This window comes from Balaenoptera musculus, chromosome 5 (genome assembly GCF_009873245.2).
Source record: "Balaenoptera musculus isolate JJ_BM4_2016_0621 chromosome 5, mBalMus1.pri.v3, whole genome shotgun sequence".
Taxonomy (NCBI): Eukaryota; Metazoa; Chordata; class Mammalia; order Artiodactyla; family Balaenopteridae; genus Balaenoptera; species Balaenoptera musculus.
The window spans coordinates 80960134-80985381 of NC_045789.1; the positions used below are offsets into that span (position 1 = coordinate 80960134).

At 34.9% G+C, this 25248-nt stretch overlaps 1 pseudogene; it reads left to right on the forward strand.

The window, feature by feature from the left end:
- The first annotated feature begins 8103 nt into the window (after positions 1-8103).
- LOC118895817 lies at positions 8104-8578 on the forward strand (annotated as a pseudogene).
- The last annotated feature ends 16670 nt before the right edge of the window (positions 8579-25248 follow it).

Here is a 25248-nt window from a genome sequence, read left to right on the forward strand (position 1 = left end):
TTGGGGGCTTTTTGTGTTTTTTTTAGGTGACTTGAGTCTTCTAAAGGAAGGTCTTATTCATTGCTTTGATATTCCCAAGCCTAGCCCACCATCTGGATCACTTATTAATAAGTGGGGAGGGGAGGATGGGATGGTATGGGATGGGACTGAGCCAAATCTTTCAAAAACAGTTGGATCTGTTCAAAAACAGATGATTTAAGATAACTAGCAAAATATTCATGTCTACTTTACAAGTAGAAATTCATCTCACTTTCTGTCAAAATTATCAAAACTAATCTTTCCTGGATTGAATTTCTCAACACTACTTCAAAATTATAGCCATTGTTTTGCTCAGTAGCTCAGCGCCGATCGAAGCAAACTCTCCTCTCTATCTCTAATAACCTTCTTACAAAGTATGTTCACAGTACAGGTGATTTTTGAATGTTTCTTATTAAACACGACAGAAAAAATAGTTAAAACTAGGAAGAAAACTGCCCGAAGTGACTTAGTGTTTTATATATTTAAATTATATCACCCTTACAGAGTGAAGTAAGTCAGAAAGAGAAAAACAAATATCATATATTAATGCATATATGTGGAATCTAGAAAAATGGTACAGATGAACCAGTTTGCAAGGCAGAAATAGACACAGATGGAGAGAACAAATGTATGGACACCAAGGGGGGAGATCAAGGTGGGGGGTGGTGGTGGGATGAATTGGGAGATTGGGATTGACATGTATACACTAATATGTATAAAATAGATAACTAATAAGAACATGCTGTATAAAAATATAAATAAATTAAATTTAATTAAACAAAAATTATATCACCCTAGCTGGAAGTATATACAAACCCCCCACAGGTGATAATGTCAATGGTGATTAGATTAGAGTTAATATTTTTATGAGTTGTTATAAAGGCAACTGAAAATTTCCAACAGATCCAATATTTCTTACATTGCATTTGCCTTTATAGTTGAAGCCGTGGAACTGGTCACCTCATCTTTCTGAGGACTACAACAGAGCGAAAATAAGAGAGTAGGACATAGCGGCATTATAGGTGTCACAACACTTTAAAAACCATAATCATACTTAGGAATGGCTACACTATTCAGTTAGTATTTGTAATATTTTTTTAAGAAATAGACTGTTTTTATTATAACAGCTATGTCTCACCTTTTAGTTTCTCTTCTTTCCTTCTAGTTTTATGGTGGTTCTTTTTGAGGATCTGGCTACTACAAATATCCTTTAATTAGCAATGCTTTTGACATTACATCTATTGTACAAAGAAGATTGAAATAGGACAGGAATTCAAAAAAACTGATGGAACAAATTGTGTCTAGTAATGCATTCCTTCCCATTCTCATGCTTTTTGTTAACTTTGCAGAATTAAGAACAGTGCTTCTGGGTCAAGTGAAATTTCACCTGCAAGCTTTGGTAAGTTTCATTCCCACTTAAACCTTCATTAAATCCCCAAATTTAGCTATGCTCCTCTAGAGACCAGTGGCTCATGCTTTAAGAAGTAAGAGTAGCAATACTGCTTACTGACCACACATATTTTCACAGGAAAATGGGGAAAATGATGTTGCCCCTTACTTTAACAGTGATATAGAGTTCACTCTCAATTATCCAGAAGTGATTGTCCATTTTGCTCATTATTTCTAACCTTTATTTCTTCCTTTTCCTTAGTCTTAATATTTTTGGACTTTGCATTGTGCCAGCAGAAAATAGAGATGAAAAATGATGAAATATAGAGTATAAATGAATATTGTGTTGTCATTTCTAGCTTTTTAAAAATGAAGCTATATTGAAATAATTACATCAATTTTTGATCACTTGGCTTGTATTTGTAGCTTTTTCCTTGCCTGAAAAAAATGGCTAAGTAAATTAACAGGATAAAGATTCCAAAGGAGACAATTAAAAAATACCTAATAGGAGAAAACTTACAATAATTCCACATCAATTATTTATATCAAACAATGGATTTCTAATACTTACAAATTAGACATGTATCAATTAAAGTCACTCCCTACAGAGTCTCTATGTGAAATCACTTGTTAGACCAATTTAAGTTACAATTTAAAGCTAAAATTAATTTAATTTATATATTCTACAGTTGCAACATGTTCCTATTTTTTATCTGAATTCACCTCTAATTATTTTGAATTTATGATGCCCTTTATTTTTTCCAATACAATTTAGGCATTATTAACTATTCAGGGACTATCCTTTACGCATATATAGCGAAAAGACAATTTCTTTTTTCCTTCACACAAAATATCTTGCATACTGATATGAAGAACCTAAACTCCCCCAAAAATGCACTTCCAAAAGTCATATACACTCCAAACTCAATGATCAGTATAATCTGGGCTCAACATTTCTGTCAAACCATGTTTCCCAATCTTCTTCAATTCTTACACTTCATACTATTTAGGTCACCTTCCTTATTTTCTCACAAATACACCATGAGGTTTTTAAGTCCATTTTCTGATACAGTGTTCATCATTGTAATATACTTGTTCCAATTCTGTATCTGTGGGAGTATTGTGAAGTCAACCAGACATGGTTTCATATAATAAAAATCGTCATTAAAATAAAAATTATGATAGCGATAAAAAGTGTGTAATTACAATATGCAATGTTTTTCAATATTATCTCATTTAGTTCCTCACAATAACCCTACTTATGAGGTACATATTATTATTGTTATACAGATTTACTGCCCAGGAAATTAAGGTCAGGTGGTTGACAGACTTGCCCAGAAGACTAGTAAATGAAGGATGTTGGGATCTTACCCCAGATAGTCTGATCCAGCATTTATTTACCTTTTCATGCTCTCTTTATCACTTATTTGCTTGTGACTTTATGTAAATGACATAACCTCTCTAATCCTTTATTTCTTCCTTTTAAAAATGAATTTGTATTTGTGTGTGTAGATGTTTCATATCAGCCATTTCTCCAAGGATCCCTGGTATGTAGAAACCAAGATCTGTGGGCTAGGTGTGCTCATTGTATCAGAGTTTCTTTACTTCCAAGTGCTCTTAGCAGATAGAGGCAGAAAACAACACATACACATACATCTATAATGACTGTATATCTATCAATTATATTACAGCCTACAAGTTTGTACTGATCCCTTTAATGCATATCACAGAACAGAGTTTATTCTAGTTTTCTCCTTTTCCATATTTGTAGCTCCCTTCTTCAGTGTTTGTGAATCTTGATTTAAATATGTGTCAGCATATTAATAGTTTGTGAAGATTGGTCTATAATTAAATTTTATTCAAGTAGCAATGAGATTACTATTCTTTTTGACCTGGTATAATTAGCTTCGCATTTCGGGAAAGATAATCATTTAGACTGCTTTTGAATGTTTCCTGCTGAGTTTTAGCTTTGTGCTGGTTTTGGTCATGACCACATGACAATTTTACTATTAATGCATTTAAATTAAAGTTGAAAATGCAAGAACAATGTACACAAAACAAGAACATGGTAGTATGTTAAATATTAGAACTTAATTCTGAGATTTTTCTTGGGAGTTGGAAGGGGAGATTCAGGATTTCAGCCAAACATATTTTTCAACATGTGTTTAAAAGCATTATTCCTAACCCTTATGCTCAGTTAGGATCAGATAAATGTCTTATTGATCTATCAAAACTGGAGCCTACATATTACATTTTAGAATCATAGTAAAGTCCACATGTGTGACCCATGTTTGAAATACAGTAATACATTATCAATGAGGCCCATAAGCTAAACAAGAATCATTCACAAGTCTAAGACCCTCTGTTAACAGCATGACTCAAGTATTTTTCACACTCAGGCCTGGAATTCTCAAGGGTCTTAAATGTAGAGATTATTGATTTTAAACAGTTACACAGGTACAGTCCAATCTTAAATAATGTTTGTCAAATGGCTTCAGAATATAGGGCTGGACACCTGAAGACAGCTAATTTACAGCTGGAATGGCTAAGCTTTCTATCTCTGGAGATGCCTGGTTTTTTGACTCTTGTCTGAGATAAAGGCAATGGCATTTATGATGTGCTGTTTAAAGCTGGAAACTTTTCCAGTGGTCCTGCTCCACCCAGGGTTGGCTTCTTTACCAATGGCTCAACTAGCTCAAATAGCTTGACAAGCCTGGTTTGGCCACTTAAAGAACTTCTTAGAGTTTCCTCTAGTTGCTCTCCTGAAGCTAAGATTTCTCATGCAAACTTGGCAGTGCAGCCAGAGGCTCAATACAACTCAAGGGCGCAAAGATTGTCTCTCAGACCTTTGATGGCTGCCTGAAACCTACTTCTCTTGTTCTGTATGTTTTACATTTAAATAAAATCCTCACATGAATATACTCTATGGAGTCTGCTAGGTCTTTCAAATATCCAAACAGTGGAAAACATTACAACACCACACTGACTACTCTGGGTAAGAGTGGAATATTATTTCAGGCAAGTCTAATATGGATAGAAGGTGTGGTAAGTTTGGTAAGCAACTCCAACATGGGTGAAACTGCAAAAGATAAGACAATATTGAATAGGTAACTCAGAACAGACCAAGCACATGACTCCATACCTCCCTGGAGGTGCCAGTGTTTATAAGGTTCAAGCATCTATTTGATCCAGCTGAAGGAAAACCTGGTGTGATCTTCATTCTGTGTTTTAATTGGGGGAATTTATAGGGCCCCCATGATGCCTGATTCTTCCTTTGTATCCTGCAGAAGGAAAACTGATCCCTGTGGGGAATATTTGCTTCAAGATTATTCTTGTTAAATGGAGTTAAAATGTATCCCTAGACTTTCCCGTATTTGTTGCTTCTCACAAATGTGCTTTTGTGGTAAGCTCAGGCATGTTCTTAGAAGGGAGATGATCTGGAGTTCAAATTCCACCTCTAGCACTAGCTAAATGTTACATCTTTTTTGGTACATTTTGTTACATTACAGTCCTTTTCCATAAAATGAGGATAATAACACTACTTACCTCATGGAATTTTATGTATTAATGAGACAATGCATGAAAAACATTAACACAGTGCTGGCTTGTAAGTGTTCAATAAAGGCTAGCTTATTTGATATTTCTAGTCACATGGTTAGACAGTCTAAATCTCCTCTACAAAGTCATTCTTGACAGAATTAATTTTGCACTAAGTTAATGCTAATGCTGTATAGCCCATGTGCTCTGAATATCCAGTCCAGAAGTCATATTTAACTGGTGAAATTTAACATATGTAGCACTAGACTTAAAATGACTGCTTGCCTTAAAAATCAATGTGACCAGGGCCATTTCTGTATGTGGTCCCAGGAAATATCCTTATGACTATCCAGTTTCCTTTTTTTGGAGATCATTAATATGCTCTTTCCTGGACATTATATAGTAAAATATGAATCCAAGTCCCAGGCAGACATCATTGGTCACTGTTTCTGCACTGTAGAATGCAGCGTTGCTTTGTGTTCATACTTTTTTCTTTATTTGAGATAAAATCATTGTAATTCAAATTTCAAAGGGGTTCTGTTTTGTTTAGGTGAACACTTGAATAAGGACTTTTACTTTATATCTTATCACTGCCATATCTCTTGAAGATTTCTGTGGGAAAGTGAAATAGTTTTATTTATTTATTCTATAAATTATTAATTTATTAATTCTATAGTTTTAAAGATAAAACTATTTATAGAATTAACAACAAATATAGAGGTTCAAACCTTGAAACATTCACTATGAGTGTCCATTTGACTTTGAAATCAGACACTGACACTTTACAAATATTCAGTTGATACTAAGTAAAATGGTAGCATTTGCTTTAGAGTTAGAAAACATGCATGCATAGTGCAAGATTTAAATATACCTGACCTGTGTTATTCATTTTGAAATACTTCTTTGTGTGAGAAGAGAGGGCATCCTACATGATTATTAGCTTCAGAGCCATTTAAAGTATTTGAAAGGAAGTCCATTATTTGAGACTAGCACATAAAAGGAGATTGTCAAGACTTGGTGAAATTTTATTAATGACTCAGGTGATTTAATAAAACATCCTACCCACTGAAAGCTCAAATCTGTTTGGTAAGAATTATATTTTTGAATTGAAAATTAGATATTTCCAGGGTGATTTTGCCCTTTTGAAAGAACCAGTGCGTAGAAAGAATCCACCTTCCTTTCCTATTAAGTTAAATGTCACCAAAGTCACTAGTACCTTAGTTTCTATTTAGAAAATTCAAGTAATTAGAATTGTTAGAACTCTCTGAACTTTTAAAAATAAATGATTGAATTTGTGTATGAGATATCAAATTTATGAGAAATCTGACCATCACAAAAAATATTGTTTGATAGGAATACGTTAAGAATAAACAACTAAGAAGGCATTTTAAGAAGACGCCGAAGGAAGAGCCTGAACTTATCTCCTCCCACAGACAGAAGAGATAAATACCTACATGTGGATTAATTCCCTCAGAAGAGAACCTGAAAACTAGTTGATTACCTGTTTCACAACAAAGAATAAAAAGGAGTACATCAGCATGGGTAGGAGGGGCAGAGAAAAGTTCTCACCCAAAACCCCGCCCCTGGCCTGGCCACACACAATACAGAGGGATCTTATTAGAAAGGCTTTTCTCCTGGGGGAGCAAGTGTGGGACCCCACATCAGACACACGGGCCCAAGGATTCTACACCAGACAGCTGAGTCCCCAAAATGCCTGGCTTAGAAAACTAATGGGGCTAATGTCCAAGGGTCCAAAAAAGCTATTGGAAACTGAGACTCCCCTCTTAAAGGGCTCACATGCAATCCTTTTCACTCAGAGACCCTGCAAAATATCAGCAGTTTGAAAACTGCTGAGACTCTTTGTGAAGGAGAGTTGTTTGCAAATCTAAAAGCATCAGTTGGGGGGGGTGCAGGGGGTGTAACATGGTGGTAATACTCGTAGGAGTCACTGGCAGAGGCCATTGTGTTCCTCATCTCACCTGCTAGCACAGACCTGAGAGCGTGGATGCACTACCCTGCCACAAAGCTGAAGCTGGAGAGCTCTGGCAGCTGCAGCATCCCCCCACGCCCTGACTGGGGTGGCACAAATAGCCATGGCATTCTCCTGCTCCCTAACTAAAGTCTGCATGTGTGGGTGGCTGTGACACTCCCCTGCCCCCCTGGCTGGGACTGGAGAACATAAGCAGTCATAATATTCTCCCACTCCTGGCCTAATGGCTGACTCATGTGCACAGACAAAGCACTTTCGTACTGCATTGCTGAAGCCCAGGGGTGGTGCAGTCAAGACATTTTCCTGCTGCCTTCTTGAAGCAAGAGAGCAAGTCCCACCACCTATAATCTCCAGCTACCTAGCTAAAGCCAGTAGGTGCATGCAATCCGCATAGGGGACACTACTGGCTGGCCTGGCCCTGGTGGCCACGGGGGCTGGTGTTCTTGAACTCCACGACACTGGAGCAATCGGAAAGACAGCTCTTGGCAGGCCACCATACCCAGGGCCCTGCACAGACAGCAGACTGAAACATAACCTCATCTTATATGAAAAAGGCTTATTTACTTAGCCTGGAGCTTCATCCTGAGGGACAGGCTTCAGGTTTCCCACATACCTAGAGGCTAAGGAGGTGCTCCCAGGGACTGTAAGCAGGGAGACACCATCCTTGCACACCCCCTTGGCCTCATTAGGGCTTGATGAGGCTCCTCAGAAAGGAGCTTATGCACTCACCAGGAGCCCCCGTTTTTGCAACCACAGCCAAGGAGACACCTACGGATCTTCTAGTCTGGAGGCCAGCAGGGATTACAGAGTCCTGTCATCCTCACGTAGTAGCTGACCCACAACTGAGCCTGATGAGTGCCCTGAGCTCCAACCAGCCCACACATAGATCAATCCACACCCAGGATGGACAAGTGACTCCAACCCTCTCTTCCTCATACAGCAGTCACAGCCTTATCACAGCCACACATAGATCAATCCACACCCAGGATGGGCAAGTGACTCCAACCCTCTCCTCCCCATACAGCAGTCACAGCCCTATCACAGCTGGCAGGCACCTACAGCCCACATGAGGGATGGCCATAGAGTGCCTGGTTCTGGTGGCCAGAGGAGACTGCACTTCTGGGCCACACAGAATAGCTTCTAAAGAACACCGCTCTTTCAAGACCAAGGCTCTCCGGTAGAGTCTTCAGACAACTGGTGCCCAAGTCCCAGGAACATCCTCCTCTCCTCAATCATGGTTTGTGGTCTTGTCATCAGCAACCTGAATCTCAAACCTGGGGGTGGTGCCTCAGAGTGCTGGGCAAGGTGGCCCTGGACACCAAGAGCTTCGTGCTGAACCTGGGCAAAGATGGCAACAACCTGTGCCTGCACTTCAAACCCCGCTTCAATGAGCACGGGGACACCAACACCATCGTGTGTAACAGCAAGGATGGTGGGGCCTGGAGTGCCGAGCAGCAAGAGTCTGTCTTCCCCTTCCAGCCTGGAAGTGTTGTGGAGGTATGCATCTGCTTCGACCAGGCAGAGCTAACCATCCAGCTGCCTGGTGGATACAAATTCAAATTCCCCAACTGCCTCAACCTGGAGGCCATCAACTACCTGGTGGCCAATGGCAACTTCAAGATCAAGTGCGTGGCCTTTGAGTGAAGCCAGCTGGCCCATGGCCCCCAATAAAGGCAGATGCCTTTGCTCCCCCTGGAAAAAAACTGACGGAGGTATCCGCTTTCCGTAATACATGTAGACAAACACAGAGAGACAGGCAAAACAAGGAGACAGAGAAATACATTCCATATCAAAGAACAAGGCAAATCCCCAGAAAAATACTTTAATGAATCAGAGATAAGCAACCTACTTGACAAAGCATTCAAAATAATGTTCATAAAGACACTCACTCCCAGTGCAGCCAAAATTAAATTAATTAATATAAGAAAGAAAATTAATTATAAAAAAAAAAGAAGACACTCACTGATCTCAGGAGAAGAAAGGGATGAACGTGGCAAGAAGCCAACAAAGAGAAACTATAAGGAAGTACTGAAGAGAAGTTATAAGTGAAATGAAAAACACATTGGAAGGGTTCGACAGCAGAATGGATAAAACAGAAGCAGATTGGGAGTCTGGGACTGACATGTACACACTGCTATTTTTAAAATAGGTAACCAACAAAGACCTACTGTATAGCACAGGGAACTCTGCTCAATATTCTGTAATAACCTAAATGGGAAAAGAATTTGAAAAGGAAAGATACATGTATATATATAACTGAATCACTTTGCTGTACACCTGAAACTAACACAACATTGTTAATCAACTAAAAACAAAAAGAAGCACAAAACAAGCTGAAAGACAAAGCAATGGAAAACACCCAGACAGAGCAGCACAATGTAAAAAAAGAATTAAAGAAATGAGGATAACATAGGGGACCCTGGAACAACATCAAGTGGAATAACATTTGCATTATGGGGGTTTCAAAAGGAGAAGAGGAAGAGAAAGAGAAATTTCTTTAATTTGTATTTAAAGAAATAATGGCTGAAAACTTTCCTAATCTGGGGAAGGAAACAGATATTCAGTTCCAGGAAGCCCAGAGTGTTCCAAATAAGACAAACCCAAAGAGCAACACACTGAGACACATTGTTATTTAAATGGTAAAAGTTAACGATTAAGAGAGAATTGTAAAAAGAAAGAAGCAAGAAAAAAAAACAACTTATTATGTACTAGGGACAACCGATAAGGCTATCAGCACATTTTTCAGCAGAAATTTTACAGGCCAGAAGGGAGTGACATGACATATTCAAAGTGCTGAAAGGAAAAAAACTGCCAAACAAGAATTCTCTGCCTGGCAAGGTTATCATTCTGAATTAAAGAACAGATTAAGGTTTTATAGATAAGCAAAATCTAAAAGAGTTCATCACCACTAAACTGGCCTTATAAGAAATGTTAAAGGAACTCCTCCAAGCTAAAAAGAAAAGGCACTAATTAATAAGAAAACATATGAAAGCAAAACTTTCACCGGAAAAGGTAAATAAATGCTAGAGATAGTAAATCAATCTCTTATAAAACAAGTAGCAAAGTAAAAGTCAAAAGTAGTAAAATTAATTAAAAATACAATAATTATTCAAGGGATACATAAAATAAAAAGATGTAAAACGAGTCATCAAAAATATAAAATTAAGGAGGTGTTAAAATATAAAGCTTTGGAATGTGTTCAAAATGTAAATAAATGAATAAATAAATAAATAAATGGAAATAGATACTGTACTCATAGATTGGAAGAACCAAAATTGTGAAAATGTCCATACTACCGAAAACAATCTACCAATTCAATGTAATCCCTATCAAAATACCAATGGTATTTGTCACAGAACTAGAAAAAAAAAATTCTAAAATTTGTGTAGAGCCATAAAAGATCCCAAATAGCTAAAGCAATCTTGAGAAAGAACAAAGCTGGAGGTATCACAATCCTTGATTTCTAACTGTATTACAAAGCTACAGTAGTACATTACTGACACAAAAACAGACACATAGATCAATGGAATATAATAGACAGCACAGAAATAAACGCATGTACTAATGGTCAATTAGTCTACAACAAAGGAGGCAAGAATATACAGTGGGCAAAAGACAATCTCTTCAATAAGTAGTGTTGGGAAAACTGAACAGCTACACGCAAAAGAAACAGGGCCACTTTCTTACCACATATACACAAACTCAAAATGGATTAAAAACTTAAATGTGAGACCTGAAATCATAAAAGTCCTAGAAGAAAATGTAGGCAGGAAGCTCTTTTACATCAATCTTAGCAACATTTTTTGAATATGTCTCCTCAGGCAAGGGCAATAAAAGCAAAATAAATAAATGGGACTACATCAAACTAAAAAGCTTTTTCACAGCAAAGGAAACCATCAACAAAACAAAAAAGGCAACCTACTGGATGGGAAAAGATATTTGAATATGACATATTCTGTAAGGGGTTGATATTCAACATATATAAAGAACTCATACAACTCAATATCAAGAAAAGAAACAACCCAATTAATAAGTTGACAGAGGACCTGAATAGACATTTTTCCAAAGAAGACAAAGAGGGCTTCCCTGGTGGCGCGGTGGTTAAGAATCCACCTGCCAATGCAGGTGACATGAGTTCGAGCCCTGGTCCGGGAAGATCCCACAGGCCGTGGAGCAACTAAGCCTGTGTGCCACAACTACTGAGCCTGAGCTCTAGAGCCCACGAGCCACAACTACTGAGCCCTCGTGCCTAGAGCCTGTGCTCCGCAACAAGAGAAGCCACTGCAATGAGAAGCCCGCATACCGCAACAAAGAATAGCCCCCGCTCGCTGCAACTTGAGAAAGCCCATGCACAGCAATGAAGACCCAATGCAGCCAAAAATAAATTAATTAATTAATTAAAAAAAAAAACAAAAGAAGACATAGAGATGGCCAATAGGCACATGAAAAGATGCTCAACATCACTAATCATCAAGGAAACACACATCAAAACCAGGATATACTACCTCATACCTGTCAGAATGGCTATTATAAAATAGACAAAAAACAAGTGTTGGTAAGGGTGTGGAGAAAAGTCCTCATGCACTGTCTGTAGAAATGCCTATTGCAGTTACTATGAAAAACAGTATGGAGATTCCTTAAAAAACTAAAAATAGAACTACCACTAGTGATCAAGCAATATCACTTCTGAACATTTATTCGAAGGAAACAAAAGCACTAATTCAAAAAGATACATGCACCCCTATGTTCACTGAAGCCCTATTTACAATAGCCAAGACATGGAAGCAACCTAAGGGTCCAAGGATAAATGAATGGATAAAGAAAATGTGGTACATATACATACAATGGAATGTTACTCAGCCATTTAAAAAAAAAAAAAAGAAGAAATCTTGCCATTTGTGACAATATGGATGGACCTAGAGTGTATTATGCTAAGTGAAATAAGTCTGTCAGAGAAAGACAAATACCTATAATTTCAATTTATATGGAATCTAAAAAACAAAGCAAATGAACAAACAAAACAAAGCAGAACAGACTCAAAGACACAGAGAACAAAACTGGTGGTTGCCAGAGTGGAGTGGGGTGGGGGTGGGGGGGGGATGGGTGAATTAGGTAGAGAGAATTAAGGAGTACAAACTTATTGCTATAAAATAAACAAGGCATGAGGATATAATGTACAGAATAGGGAATATAGTCAATAATATTTTAATACCTCTGTATGGTAACAAGATTTATTGTGGTGATTATTTTGTAATATATAAAAATATCAAATCACTATGTTGGACACCTGAAACAAATATAATATTGTATGTTAATTATAATTCAATTAAATAAATAATTTTAGAAATAATGAAATGTCTTGAAAAATACTTTGTTTCATCTCCTTTATATTCTGTACTAATGGTAAAGCTTTAAGAGAAGTGAGGTAGGCAGGATTCTAACATGGCTGCCAAGATTCCCACTTCACTGGTGAATAAACCCAGTATAATCCCCCAGTGAGAGCCAAATGGATCAGCAAACAGGAAACATCATGGACTCTTTAGGAAAACATATGTAGTTTAGGCTTATTAGATTATAATAAGGCAGAAGCTGGCAAATATAAGATGTAAAGGAAGATGGAGACCAAATAATAAATGAAGAGGCGAGATCTTATTCTGCAGTCAATGGGAACAGTGAGAACACATAAAATAGGAATAGAGGGGAGAGTAGTAATTAATCTTTCTTAACTATGGTCTTGTTGTTTGTTTTTTTTTTGAGGGGCAACAACTGAAACTTTAATAGTAAAAATAGATCTCATTCCCTTAGGAATTCAGGAAAGAAGTCTGAAACCCAGTATGGAAATGGCACTTTGGAGAGACTTTGTAGCCAGTTGTCTAACTCTACTTAAGTAGGTTTTAACTTCTGATGTAGTATTAACATATCCATAACAGGAGCTATTGACCACTACACATATATCTCATCTTTCTATTAGTATCTGATCTAACATCATTGTTTAAAATTTAAGAGTTAAGAGATGTTAATATGTTAACAAGTCTGATGGTAATTTCAATTTGATATTAAAAGACAGTTTTGTCAACCTGCAGGCCTTGTGGTGAGAATGCGAATCAATAGGCTCACTATATTAGAAGAGAAGAAATTCTGAAAATTTTAGCTGTGGTATTTAAATGCATATTCATGAAGGTAAAATTGAAGACATTAGTGAAATGTGAAAAATACATATAATTACAAAATTATGTGTTAGTTAGACCCTAGAAGATTTATGCTATATACTAAAGAATAGTATAAGAATGAGTAACATATTTAAATGGGAAAGAAGAAAAAATCTGTTCAACTTAAATCAACCCAAACTAGTAATTTATTTGGGAAGCACACATATCATAGGCTCTTGATTCAGAAAGTGTTGGATTTCAATTCTTCCTTTTATAATTTGCCACCTATTAGATCATGGGAAAAATATGTAAGTGCTTCTAACTTGTCTTTTTCTCTTTAAGAATAACAGGAAAATATGGTTTTCTATATTTAAATCATTAACCTAATACTGGACAAAACTTACAATCAATATTGTTTTCATCTAAATATCAAAATAATACCTAAAAGCCTATTAGTCTTTTTAATATGGTTATTATCTTTCAAAGGAAAGTCACTTTTTAAAGTCATGATATTTAGTAAGCAAGCTTCTCTGTATTACTTGAGTTTATTTAATTTTACGCTAGACACATTTATATAAATTTCTATCAGAAGTATTACTTGAATGTTAAATATTATGTTGCAAAGATGATGGGCTGACTTCACCATCATCTCAAAATGCTCATAGTGTATAAGGCATCCATAAGAGCAGTTTCTTTCTATAGCTGTGAATGTTCAAGCAAGTGTATGTTGTGATCTGACCTGGATTATACACAGAGCAAGAATGACAAATCCAGGATGAAGACCAGAGCAGCTTCAAACGTAATCCACTACTCTATAGCGAGCTACGCGATTTTTGAAGCACCTGGCTAATTCCGCGGGAGCTTATGTTAGACTAGCTTATGTAATTGATTCTGCATAAAAGACAAAAATACTGATGGTTCAGTATTCTACAGATCTGTGGGCATTGTATTCTCCTGGGTAATTGCATGAGCAAAGAAAAAAAGACATAGCTTCCTCCTCACTTTCTCCTTAAAAGAAAAGAAAAGATAAAAAGAAAAAAGGGGGAGCTCCCTGGTCTAGTTCTTAGGATTCGGTACTTTCACTGCAGAGGCCCGGGTTCATTTCCTGGTTGGAGAACTGAGATCCCCACAAGCCACGTTGCGTGGTGCAGCCAAAATTAAAATTTAAATTTGAAAAATGCAAAGTGCTTCTGAAGATCTGTAATAAGATGGTTAAAAAAAAAGAAAGAAAAAAGTAAAAACAAAGGAGCAAAAAAAATCCAGTCTTTAATAAATAAAACTAAAGATATTACTAAAGGACAGTATTTTTCAAGCTTACTTTTAAAATTGAGCTTATAAATTCAGATAAACAGAGTTTTTAATTATTGCATTTTAAAAATTGCAAACTAATTGCATTTAAGTAATTAAATATATTTGTCTTCTAGAAAAAACATGCAACAACTGTACATATACACGCTTATGTCTGGAATTTATTCTATATGTCTTTGCTGCTCTTTGTATTCAATTGTTTCTGACAATTAATGGGAATGCACATGCTCCTAAATTATACTGAAAGCCTAGTGTTTGGAAATAAAATTTTGGTAGCTGAAGTTATCTATTTATTTTTGTACATATAGTATACATATAGTGTTTGTAAAGTGCAATAAAATATTTAAGGAATTAAGGATATTAATAAGTAAAGATAGACATCTGAAAAATTTGATAAGAAAGATTAATTTAAAAGTATGAAATTGTAGATGAAATTATATTTTAGTTATAAAAGTAGTTTACAAATTTTTAGAAAATACATGTAAATGATTCCAAGATTCAAAAGGATTAGTGATGTCAAAAGTAATAATTAATATGTATCATTGTCTCAAATTTACAGAAGTTTGAGAGTCATTATCACAAGAATAATTTTTAGAAAAATGTGGAACACAGAGGGAAAGAGTAGGAATTTCATTTGTCTCAACTTGATTTTTACAATGCAGAGACCCTGATGACCCACTTGAACAATTTGGTTTCCAAAACTATCAGTTATAATAATTAATCTTCATGATTCCATTGCTAAATACAGTGCTTACCAGTGTAGTGTGTGACGTATTGAATTTTTCTTCAATAATTGTATTTAGTGGATCACTTACACTAGCTATTTTGACAAAACAAGTTCAAATAACCTGAGATATTTAGCACTGAACCATCAGTTGTTTTACAAAGATAAACATATAAAACTAGTTATTTTGAAATCACAGTTCTCTTAAGTATCCTTTTCAAAGTTATTTTTGTAAAACGTCTTCAGGTGCTGCACACTATGCTAATTTAATATATGTTTAGTCACTCTAAAAGAATGTCTGAATCAGTGTCAGAATTTAGTGAGAACTTTGTAAATTTACACTGAATTATTTAATGTGATTTAGAAATCTGACATAATCTGTTGGTTCTAAAATAAGTTGTACTGAATGTAAAAAACACTCTTTAAAGTCCATGACTTCACTACTTAAAGTTTACATATCACAACACATTCTTTAAAGATTTCATGAGTCATAAATACTAAGTAATGTATAGAAAGGGAATATGTGATAATGTATCTACTTTTTGCTTGAAATAACTGTTGGGTGTTCCCTATGTGTTCTCATTTTCTCTCGGCCCAGCTTGGTACAGTGTCTTACTCTTACTGTCAAGAGTATGATACATGTTTTAAGTTTACTCCGTTTGGTTCTACAGAATAGATACGTTAAGCTCATTTATGCAGTTTAAATTTTCCTTTATATAGTTTGCAGTGTAAAAGACATTGTATGGTTAAGGGCCTTATCAAGTACTGAATTTTAAATATAGTGAAATCTATATCTATAGTGTTTGTTTATACAGTATGCCAAGTCCTTGAAACCTACACATAAGCAGCAGTATGCTTTATTTGACTCTTATGAAGTACTAATTTTGAGTTTCGCTTTAAAATTTTAATGTCTTCATTAGAAAAAAAACATAGTTACCTGCATAGAGGTCATCCAAGAATATTTGTACTCATCACAGAAAAGTTCAAAACTCCAAGGAAAAAAAAAGAACAAAACTCCACACTATGGAGGGGCTACTTGTGTTTGCTTCGTCCCAGGCACAGTACATGTCAGTCATCAAATGTGCCAAGAATTTTCTTGCCTTGAGGCCTTTTTATCTGCTGTTATGTCCAGTTAACTACTGCCATCTAATCACACAGGTCTTAATTTAACTATCTCTTCCACAGGGAGGACTAATCTAAATGTCATATGTGTTTGTTACATCCTATGCTACAACTTTATAGCACTTATTATTCTTTTGAAATTACGTAATTAGTCTGATTATTTAATCTCTCTCTACCCATTATCTGTAAGATCTATGAAGGCAATAATCCTGCCTATTTGCTTTTCACTGGATGTCCCAGAATAGACCATGGGTTTAGTAGTAGTCTATTAAATAAATACTTCTTACGTGGATAAATAAAAGAACGTGAAAAGTTTTCTACATAGAATCAAAGTAAAGTTACTTATTGCAGTGGTAATATATGACAAAATTTGTATTCAAACTTGGTGTCTTAGTAAAAATTCACAGTTTGTGTCTATGTCCACATACCTATATTACAAGTAGCAGGGTTTAGCTGGATAAAACTCATGTTATGAAAAGATGGGAATGTGAGGATGGTAAAGATAAGATCAGAGATGATTTTAAGAGTCTCTGTAAAGGGAAAAGTCTGGGTTAGAACTGAGATTTTGATCCATAGGGATTGTTTCTCTCAACAGAAAAAGAAAGACACAGGATTAGGAATAGATTTAGGAATGTTTTAAAATGAGTTTCAATTTAGACTATTTTGGAGAAAATTGTGCCAGGTTTGTAGGGCATCCAGTTATAAATCTCTAACATGCAACTCCAGATGTGGAACTATAATTCATGGGCTGAAAGAGAGATAGAGATAGAAATAGATCAATAGAGAGAGAGAGAGACTTGATTTACAGGAACTTAGTCAAAAGTCAAGACAATAATAGCATATTCCTGTTTTGTCAGAGGCATTCTCCATTGGTTGCAAGAGCAGAAAACTGCAGAGTGACTGTTGTCCCTTGGCAAAATCCCTAGGAGGTTGAATGGCTAGGTATTTTCAGAATAACAGAAAGTAATTCTAGTTCATCAAAATTACATAAAACTGAAAATCCTAGTTGGGGTGGCACACCTTTCTGTGATTTGTCACCTGAGCTTAGATCATAAAAACACATGAAGTCAAAAGTTTAAAAATGAAACTTAACAGTTTAGATATGGATCAGGACACTCTACTGAATAGGTGCCTTTTGAAATTATAAAAATGAAGCAAATGAATAAAATAAAAGCAGTGAGCATGAAGGCTTTAATAAAACTGTGGTTTGACTTGGCATGTCATAAATGTCAAAAGGGGAATCCAAAGACATTTATTACTAAGGCCCTACAGCTCAAATAAAATCTGCTAACTATTGGTCTTTGTACAAAAGTAAGGAGAACAAAAAATGGTAAATGCAATCCCAGCTGTATTGGAGTCATAGATTATAACAAAATAACAAAAGCTTTCCTTACCTATTATTTTGCAAGTGGAAATGTAGGGACAAAAGAGATCTTTATTATTTCTCTGAGCTCGGAAAAAAGACACTGTCTGCGGTATGTTATAGATTCTTGTATATGTAGTTCAATACCTCTGGGGTGTAAAGAATATATACTCTGAAATGGCATAAACGGCCATCCCTCTTTTTATACATTAAGAATGTGATGCTGCTTGTTAAGCTTTCCAATAGTTAATGTCATACGGTGTGCTTTTACTTCTGGATTTGGCAATGAGAAGATGGAGAAATGAGGAGTTCTGGTAAATCTCCATGTAAGTGTGACACAGTTTTCATCTCTACTTTCTGTCATAATGCCTGTGGGTAAAATAGAGTAATACAGTGGAAGATGGGTGTGCCCCAAGAATAAAATCACCTACATCAGAAATCTGTCAGAGACCTTACCAAGACTATCCCAAATGTGCTTCAAGCAAAGGGTATTTGACATAAAGGGTAAATGAAGACAGGATGAATGAAAGTCATTTTCAGCCTCTTTATGTCTGAATTTGTTGTTTTTTTGTGTGTGTGGGGTTTTTTAGCCATTCCAATAGAATACATCAGTTGTTGTTTAGCCTACAGCTACATTCACCTAAATAATTAGAAAAATATCTTTGTCTTCCTATTTGCCTTTGCATCCTTTTCTCCAGAAGGTATTACATCAATATAAGCTGATCAATCTCTCTCATTATTTCTAAGAATGATAGTATTATGCCAGACAATAATCCTTAGTTTAAATACTATCATGATTACAATAACAGAAAAGACCTACAATTTTCTGAACAAAGTATTACATGACTTTTCAAATATGCAATATTTATGCATGCTGAATTTGTACTCAAAAAACTAAATATATCTTGATTTCTCCAAAATTACATTTTAAAAGTGTTGTTATTAACTGAACAAATTATCCATCAGTGTTAATGCATACTTCCTTCCCAATATTACAGTGAATGCACTTCCATCTCCCTTATACTAAGTGCTAGAATTTGTTTCAGTGGAAATGTTTGAACTACATATAAAAATGCCTGTAACTATCCTGAAATTCCACCATAGAAAGTTAAGTGTTTATGACTTAGTTTGAAAAGTACTATGTCAGACCTTGAATTTACTTTTGGAAAATATGTGGCTAAAGTTGGTAGACTTAAAATAACATAAGGAGACAGACACTGCTTTTTGAACAAGAAATATCATTAACCCTTTTAACCTTAAAAATAGTACTCTAACATTTTGGGAGGCAGGGCTAGTATAGATAAATTAATTCCCATAAACTATTTAAAATAATTTTACATATAACTAAACTAAATTTAATTCTACTTGGCTTGGATTTCTTTTAAATTCTTCATGGCTGAAGTAAAAAAAAAAAATTGGTTAATACCCGAAATAACAACTTAATATATTTATCTTTTTTTGTGGAGCCTGTGTGAAATGTTGGCATGTTAAAATGTGACTTTGACAGTTTCATGAATTAAATTTAGGAAAAACATTTTTAAAACTAATTCTATTTGTAAAATTTATTTATAAAGATCTCTCTCTATATATCTATATCTATATCTATATATAATAGATAGATACAAACACACTTTAATTTTCTGAGTTCCCTGTCTTGTTAACAATTTCTTCCTAAACCTTTGCATATACATATAATATTCTAAATTTTATTCTAAGACTGCTAATTGTTAATGGTTGGTGTTAATGTGATTTAATCCATTAATTTATCAAGAATTTAGTTTTAATGTACAGTGTAAAGAATAGATCCAACTTTGTTTTTTTCAAGATTCATAATCACTTGTGCCAGCATAATTTTTTTAATGAAACTACATTTTCCACTGAATTAAAATAATCAACTTTGTCATCCATGTATATGTGGGTATATATTTGGGAGATTTCTATTCTATTGCATTAGTATATCTGTCAATTCTATAACAGTACTGCATAGTTTTATTGGCAGTTACTTTATATTATATTTTAATATATGGTAAATCTGGTAGCTTTTGACTGGTCTATTTTTTAAAAATAATTTTAATGGCCATTCTGTAATCTTTGATTTACTTCTTGCATGAAAAATTAAGATGTTTTATCCAATTTTGATACGTTGGGATTTAACTGAAGTTACATTAACTAATAAACCTATAATACTAACAATTATACTAGAAATAGCTAAGGAAAGTAAATTGACGTTCTTCAGATAAGTTACAGCCCTTAAAAAAAGTTACTTGAACTTTTAAACAGCTAGGGCTTGATGTTAGTAATTCCAAATTAACCTCTCTTCTTCATTACCTTCTATAAATAAAAAAAATTTTTAAACTTACTATTATTGCAACTAGGTTTTACTTTCTGGTAATAAGCGTCTCCCAGTAAACACAAAGAAAATTTCCTTCATAGACAATATCTTAACGTATTCATAAAAAAGTGACCCCAAGTATTACGTAGAAGTTTTAACTTCTGGTATAATGAGGAAATGAACACTTCCAAACTTTTATCATCTCCTTCAACTCTAATTTTAGGTTCTAGGTACACACCTAATATACCCAAACATACTTTGTGGTATGAATATAGAATTTTAAAAAAAGGAATGCGTATTTACCTTCCCCCTAATTAACTTACAATAAAAAGACATTGCAAATATGTGTAGAGAACTCTATGATAAATTGTAAAATAAGTTGCATTGAATTTCACATATTGAGATCATTTAAAAATTGTATCTTACATAACAGCATTATTGAAAACTGATAATAACATGTTTTGCATGTAAAGATTTACTTGACTTTTTCCTTACTATTTTTGGAGAATAATGATCTCATATGAGTAGCTGATAGACTTTCTTAACTTGTATACCAGGAAACTAAGAGTAAACCTTTTACCTGTTTCCTGTTCTTTTCCTCAGACTTTTTTTCCCCCCAAGTTTATGGTGCCTCAAATTATTTTCAGAAATAGATGAAAAGTTAGAAGTAAATATACAGGTAAAACAAGTGAACAATTATCAAATGGCAGGATTACTAGGGAACCCTGTATTATTGCATTTGCTTCTGGTGCTGGCAAAACACATTAGATCAGGCGGACTTAACTGTGATTAAGAAAGGGTCTAAATACTTGGTAAGGAAACAGGTCTCTGGTTCTCTTACAATTTCCTGTTGCTATTGGTAACCAATCAATGAGAGATTTAAGTATTAAAAGGACCTAAAACTTGATCCAGTAGCTTAAAACAGGGTTCCTAGAAGTAAAATGTCCAAGCTCTTGCCCACAATTTTGATATGATTCCTCTCAAGGGGGTAAAATTACATGTTATTTAGCTTCATTGTCTTCGCCAACATCTAAGAAAATATCCAGATATTTTTCTCTAACTTCAAAACAGAGAACTACAACAGCTGATTATTCTGCCTTAAATTTTTTTTACGTAACCAAATTGACTCTTTCATTAATCAACTTTATCTGAAAGTTCCAGGTTTACTAGAATTTGTAGAAACCCAGAATATTCCTGCAAAAAAGTCTGCCCATACAGCCTTAATATTATTCATACTTTTCCAAAAGTTTAAATGTCTTTCAGTCAACTTGGTAATAAAGTTCTGAAATTTTTTTTAAGTTGAATTTATATAATCTTGAAGAAAAGAATGTTTGTGAAGACCATATTCTTTTTCCAAAATTAAAGTCAGAAATGTACTACTCAAAGTTATCTGATGTGAGAAAAATTGAACTCAAAGTGCCTTAAAAGACATGCAGTGTAAGATTATATGAATTTTTCTATATTTCTCTGTGTCAAATAATACTGAATAAACATATTTATTCTGACCTATCTAGCCAAGTGAGTTCCACCAAATCAATATGCTGGTGGTAATCCCTAAGTTTCCAAAGATTTCTCAGAACATCTGGGAGAGTTGAAAACATGTATATGCTATTTCAATTTCTGTACATCCTGGATTAATATCTAAATCTGGGAATTGGTAACTGCCTAATCTTCACATTTAATTGTGCAAAATCTTTAATGATTAGGGCTTAACACACCAATTAGCAACAGTTTCCCTGAAAATACAAAAGGAAGACAAAATGAAGAACATTTCCAAAACTCTAAGACCAATGTCCTTTCTTTTCAGAATCCATTTTAATAAAATAATGAATGAATTCAATGTACCTCTACTACTTTTCCTCTTCCTAGAGAAAGAATCCTTCATGTGAATTCAAAGCCCAGTTACCATAAATCCTTGATTATTTCAATACCATCTATTCCATGATTAAAGTCCTAAGATAAAATGCCATTAGGATTGATAGCACTTTGAAATAAATTCACTTGAAGGCACCATCAAATATTTTCTGAAAATCAAAAGGGTGGAATAGAATTCAAGAAAACTGGAGACTGAGTATTTCACTCTTGAAATGTAGAGATATGGGCAAAGAAAGAGGAGATAATTGCTGCTGGCCTCAATTTATTGATAGTTTAGACTTTTACCTAGACTTAGTTTCCTTCTTTTTGACATTTGTGCATTAATGTCTCTGTGTGGTGTCCTATAGATGGAAGATTTTTATGTACATATGTATATGATTACGGAAAAAGTCTGGAAGGAACTCAGAAATAAAGAAAGGATCTACTTCATTCCATCCCTGTTACACATTTTTGTGAAATAGTCAACACACGATGTGAGAATCATTAACAGACATATGCCACCAGTGCAAATAGAAAATGTTCTAATTCATCCATTCATTTATTCAGTCAATCTGTTGCTCAACAAATACACGTTTTGTATCTCTTCTGTATAGGAACCAGAGACAGAATGGTGAGTTAAAACAACATTTCTTGTTTTTGTAGAATTTAATGGAGGAGGTAATTATAATAAAGCAGCCATATGCATACTGTAGATTTATAATTCCAATCTGTAATCATTGCTACAAAGAGAAAGTAGAGAATGAAAGAGTTTATCAATGTGCCTGACTTAGGCCAGGAGGCAGTGGACAACAGAAGCTTACCTAGATAACTGACGTTTCAGCTGACATTTGAAAGATTAGCAGTTATTTCTCTCATCTCTAAAATAGGTAAGACCCGAACATGCAGAGAATTAATGCCAGGATTTCTTTTCAGAGTCAGGGGAGATTCAGATTAATTTATTTCATTGCAACATAGGAAAGCTATGGCAGGTGCACTGTATCCATGCTGGGTTAATTTCTTTGGGCAGGCTGCCACAAGCCCATTAGAGAGGATTTGTCTTTCCTTCTTTCCTTTGCTTTTTCTTTGCTTGTATGTTTTTTTCTCCCTGTAGCCAACTTCCTAAGACTTTCACCTAATCTCCAGCTTCGTCTATTATCCTCATATGGTTGATTCTTAAACCTATTGTTTCAGCCCAAACTAATCTCAGTGATTTCAGCCTTAAATGTACAACTTCCTAATGGATGTTTTTACTTGGATATCCTAATCTTTCCTTAAATATAATATATCTGATGAAAGCTTCTCATTTCTCCCTCCTTCCTTATTCCCTATGGTTGTCTGAACCTGGAAAATTTAGGATAACATTGGTCCTTCTCATAATCACTCACTCATTTATTCATTCTCTTCCCCACTTCTCTGTGTATGTAATGTGTGTGTGTGTGTGTGTACGTATCTAGGTGTGTCAGTTCTTTGACTTTTCTTTATGATTTTCTATGTATGCCACCTCAATCAATATAATACAAATTTGCTTTTTGGTTTTTTGTTTGTTTTGGATTGACTTTTACATAAATGGAATCATACCAAATAAATTCATTTAATATTTATCCAATATGTTGAGTGTAGCTCTAATTCTTTCATTTTCTTTGTAGTATAGAATTGTATGAATATACTACAACCATTTTATCCATTTTAAAATTGTTGGACCTTTGAGTTACTTCCAGTTTATGGCTATCACAAAGAACTGCAAAGGTTAGTTTTGCAAATGTCTCTTGGGGTTCATATAATGGAAATGTCCTTATCTCTGCAGTCCAAAGTGGTAGCTACTAGTCATACATGGCAAAATAGCATTTGAAATGTGGTTAGTGTAACTGAGGAATTAAATTTTTTAGCTTGGTTTTATTTAAGTTTGAATTTAAACCACCACATGTAGCTACTCGCTACTGTATTGGACAGTGCAAGTCTATGGCAAATACCTAGAAGTAAAATTTCTGGGTCATATGGTATGTTCATCTTCAAATATTCTAGATAATGCCACACAATTTTCCAAAATGGCTGCAAAAATTTCCACAATAATGTAAGGAAATTCCTATTAATTATCATCTTTGCCAGCACTGGGCACTGTCAGACTTTTACATTTTTCTCAATACGATCAGTGTAAAATGCTATTTTATTTCAATTTTTTTTTTTGCATCTTGCTGATTATTAATGAATTGAATATCTTTTCATATGTTATTAATTTTCTTAAATGTATGTGCTTTTGAGCGTGTGTGTTCACGTGCATGTGTATGCATGGGTTGCCTGTTAAGTAATTTATCTTTCTCTTTAGTTGTCTAGCTTGTTCCCCCAAAAGGCAGGTGTTCCTATATATTCTAGAATTAGTTCTTTTTGGGGGGGAGAGGTAACATGTTACAAATACCATTTTCTTCCTCTTTTTGAATTCTCTTTCCACTCTTCATATGTGTATTTAATGAATGAAAGTTTCTTAATGCAGGCAAATCTATAAATAAATGCCTATTAAGTAAATATATATTTATATTGAATTTCCTCAGATCACCAAAAACTATTAATTTGCATAAGTTCCCAGAAGTCCAGCCAATATTATCCTTACCCACCCTCAATTCTAATTTGAACTATCTTCTGTTAATGGGCTATCCTCACTTATTCCCTGTATGTCTCACTCTCTCATTCAACCACCATTCTCATTCTCTGTAAGGTATACTCCATTAGGCTAACTGAAGCACTTGTGCAAAATTTAAAACCCACAGAACCAGACTATTGCACCCTCCAAATACAGGTTGCTATTCATGGCTCTGGGATTTACTAGAATCAAGAAGCCCAAGTCTTACTAGTCTTGAGCACACTCATTTGTTGATATATCAATGGGCCTTGTATTTCTTCCATTTGCAACTCTATTTTCCAAATTAGTGTGACTCATACTCTCTCCAATGACTCTGTCTTCTGAGAGAGGAGCTCCTCTAATCAAGAACATCTATAGGATCTGAAAAAAATCATGGTCTTAGAGCCCTTGAAATTTAATGACTGTTTAACCCAGTATTGTCCTGTAATAGTCTGGAGTATTACTTAGTAAATATTCATTCACCTCCTTCTCCCACTGAGAGTAGTGTGTATATCCTTGTCCATTGATATTGGGCTTGGATATTTGACTTGCTTTGCCTACTGCAATGGTAACACATTTATCAAATTAGAATCTTTAAATAAATTTGCAATCTGGTTTTGTGCTGTGAGAAGATTATGCTCATGGCAGCCGCATTCCCTTCAATCTAGAGCCTAGAATGAAACTAACTGCAGCCTAGTGCGAGACAATTGATCCACAACCTAAGGCAGAGTCATCCAGTCAAACCAACCCTTAGTCAATTGAACCACAGTCCACCTGCAGACCTGTGAGCATAAGAATGGATGATTATGTTGTAAGCCACTGAGATTTGGAATGGTTTGTTATACAGC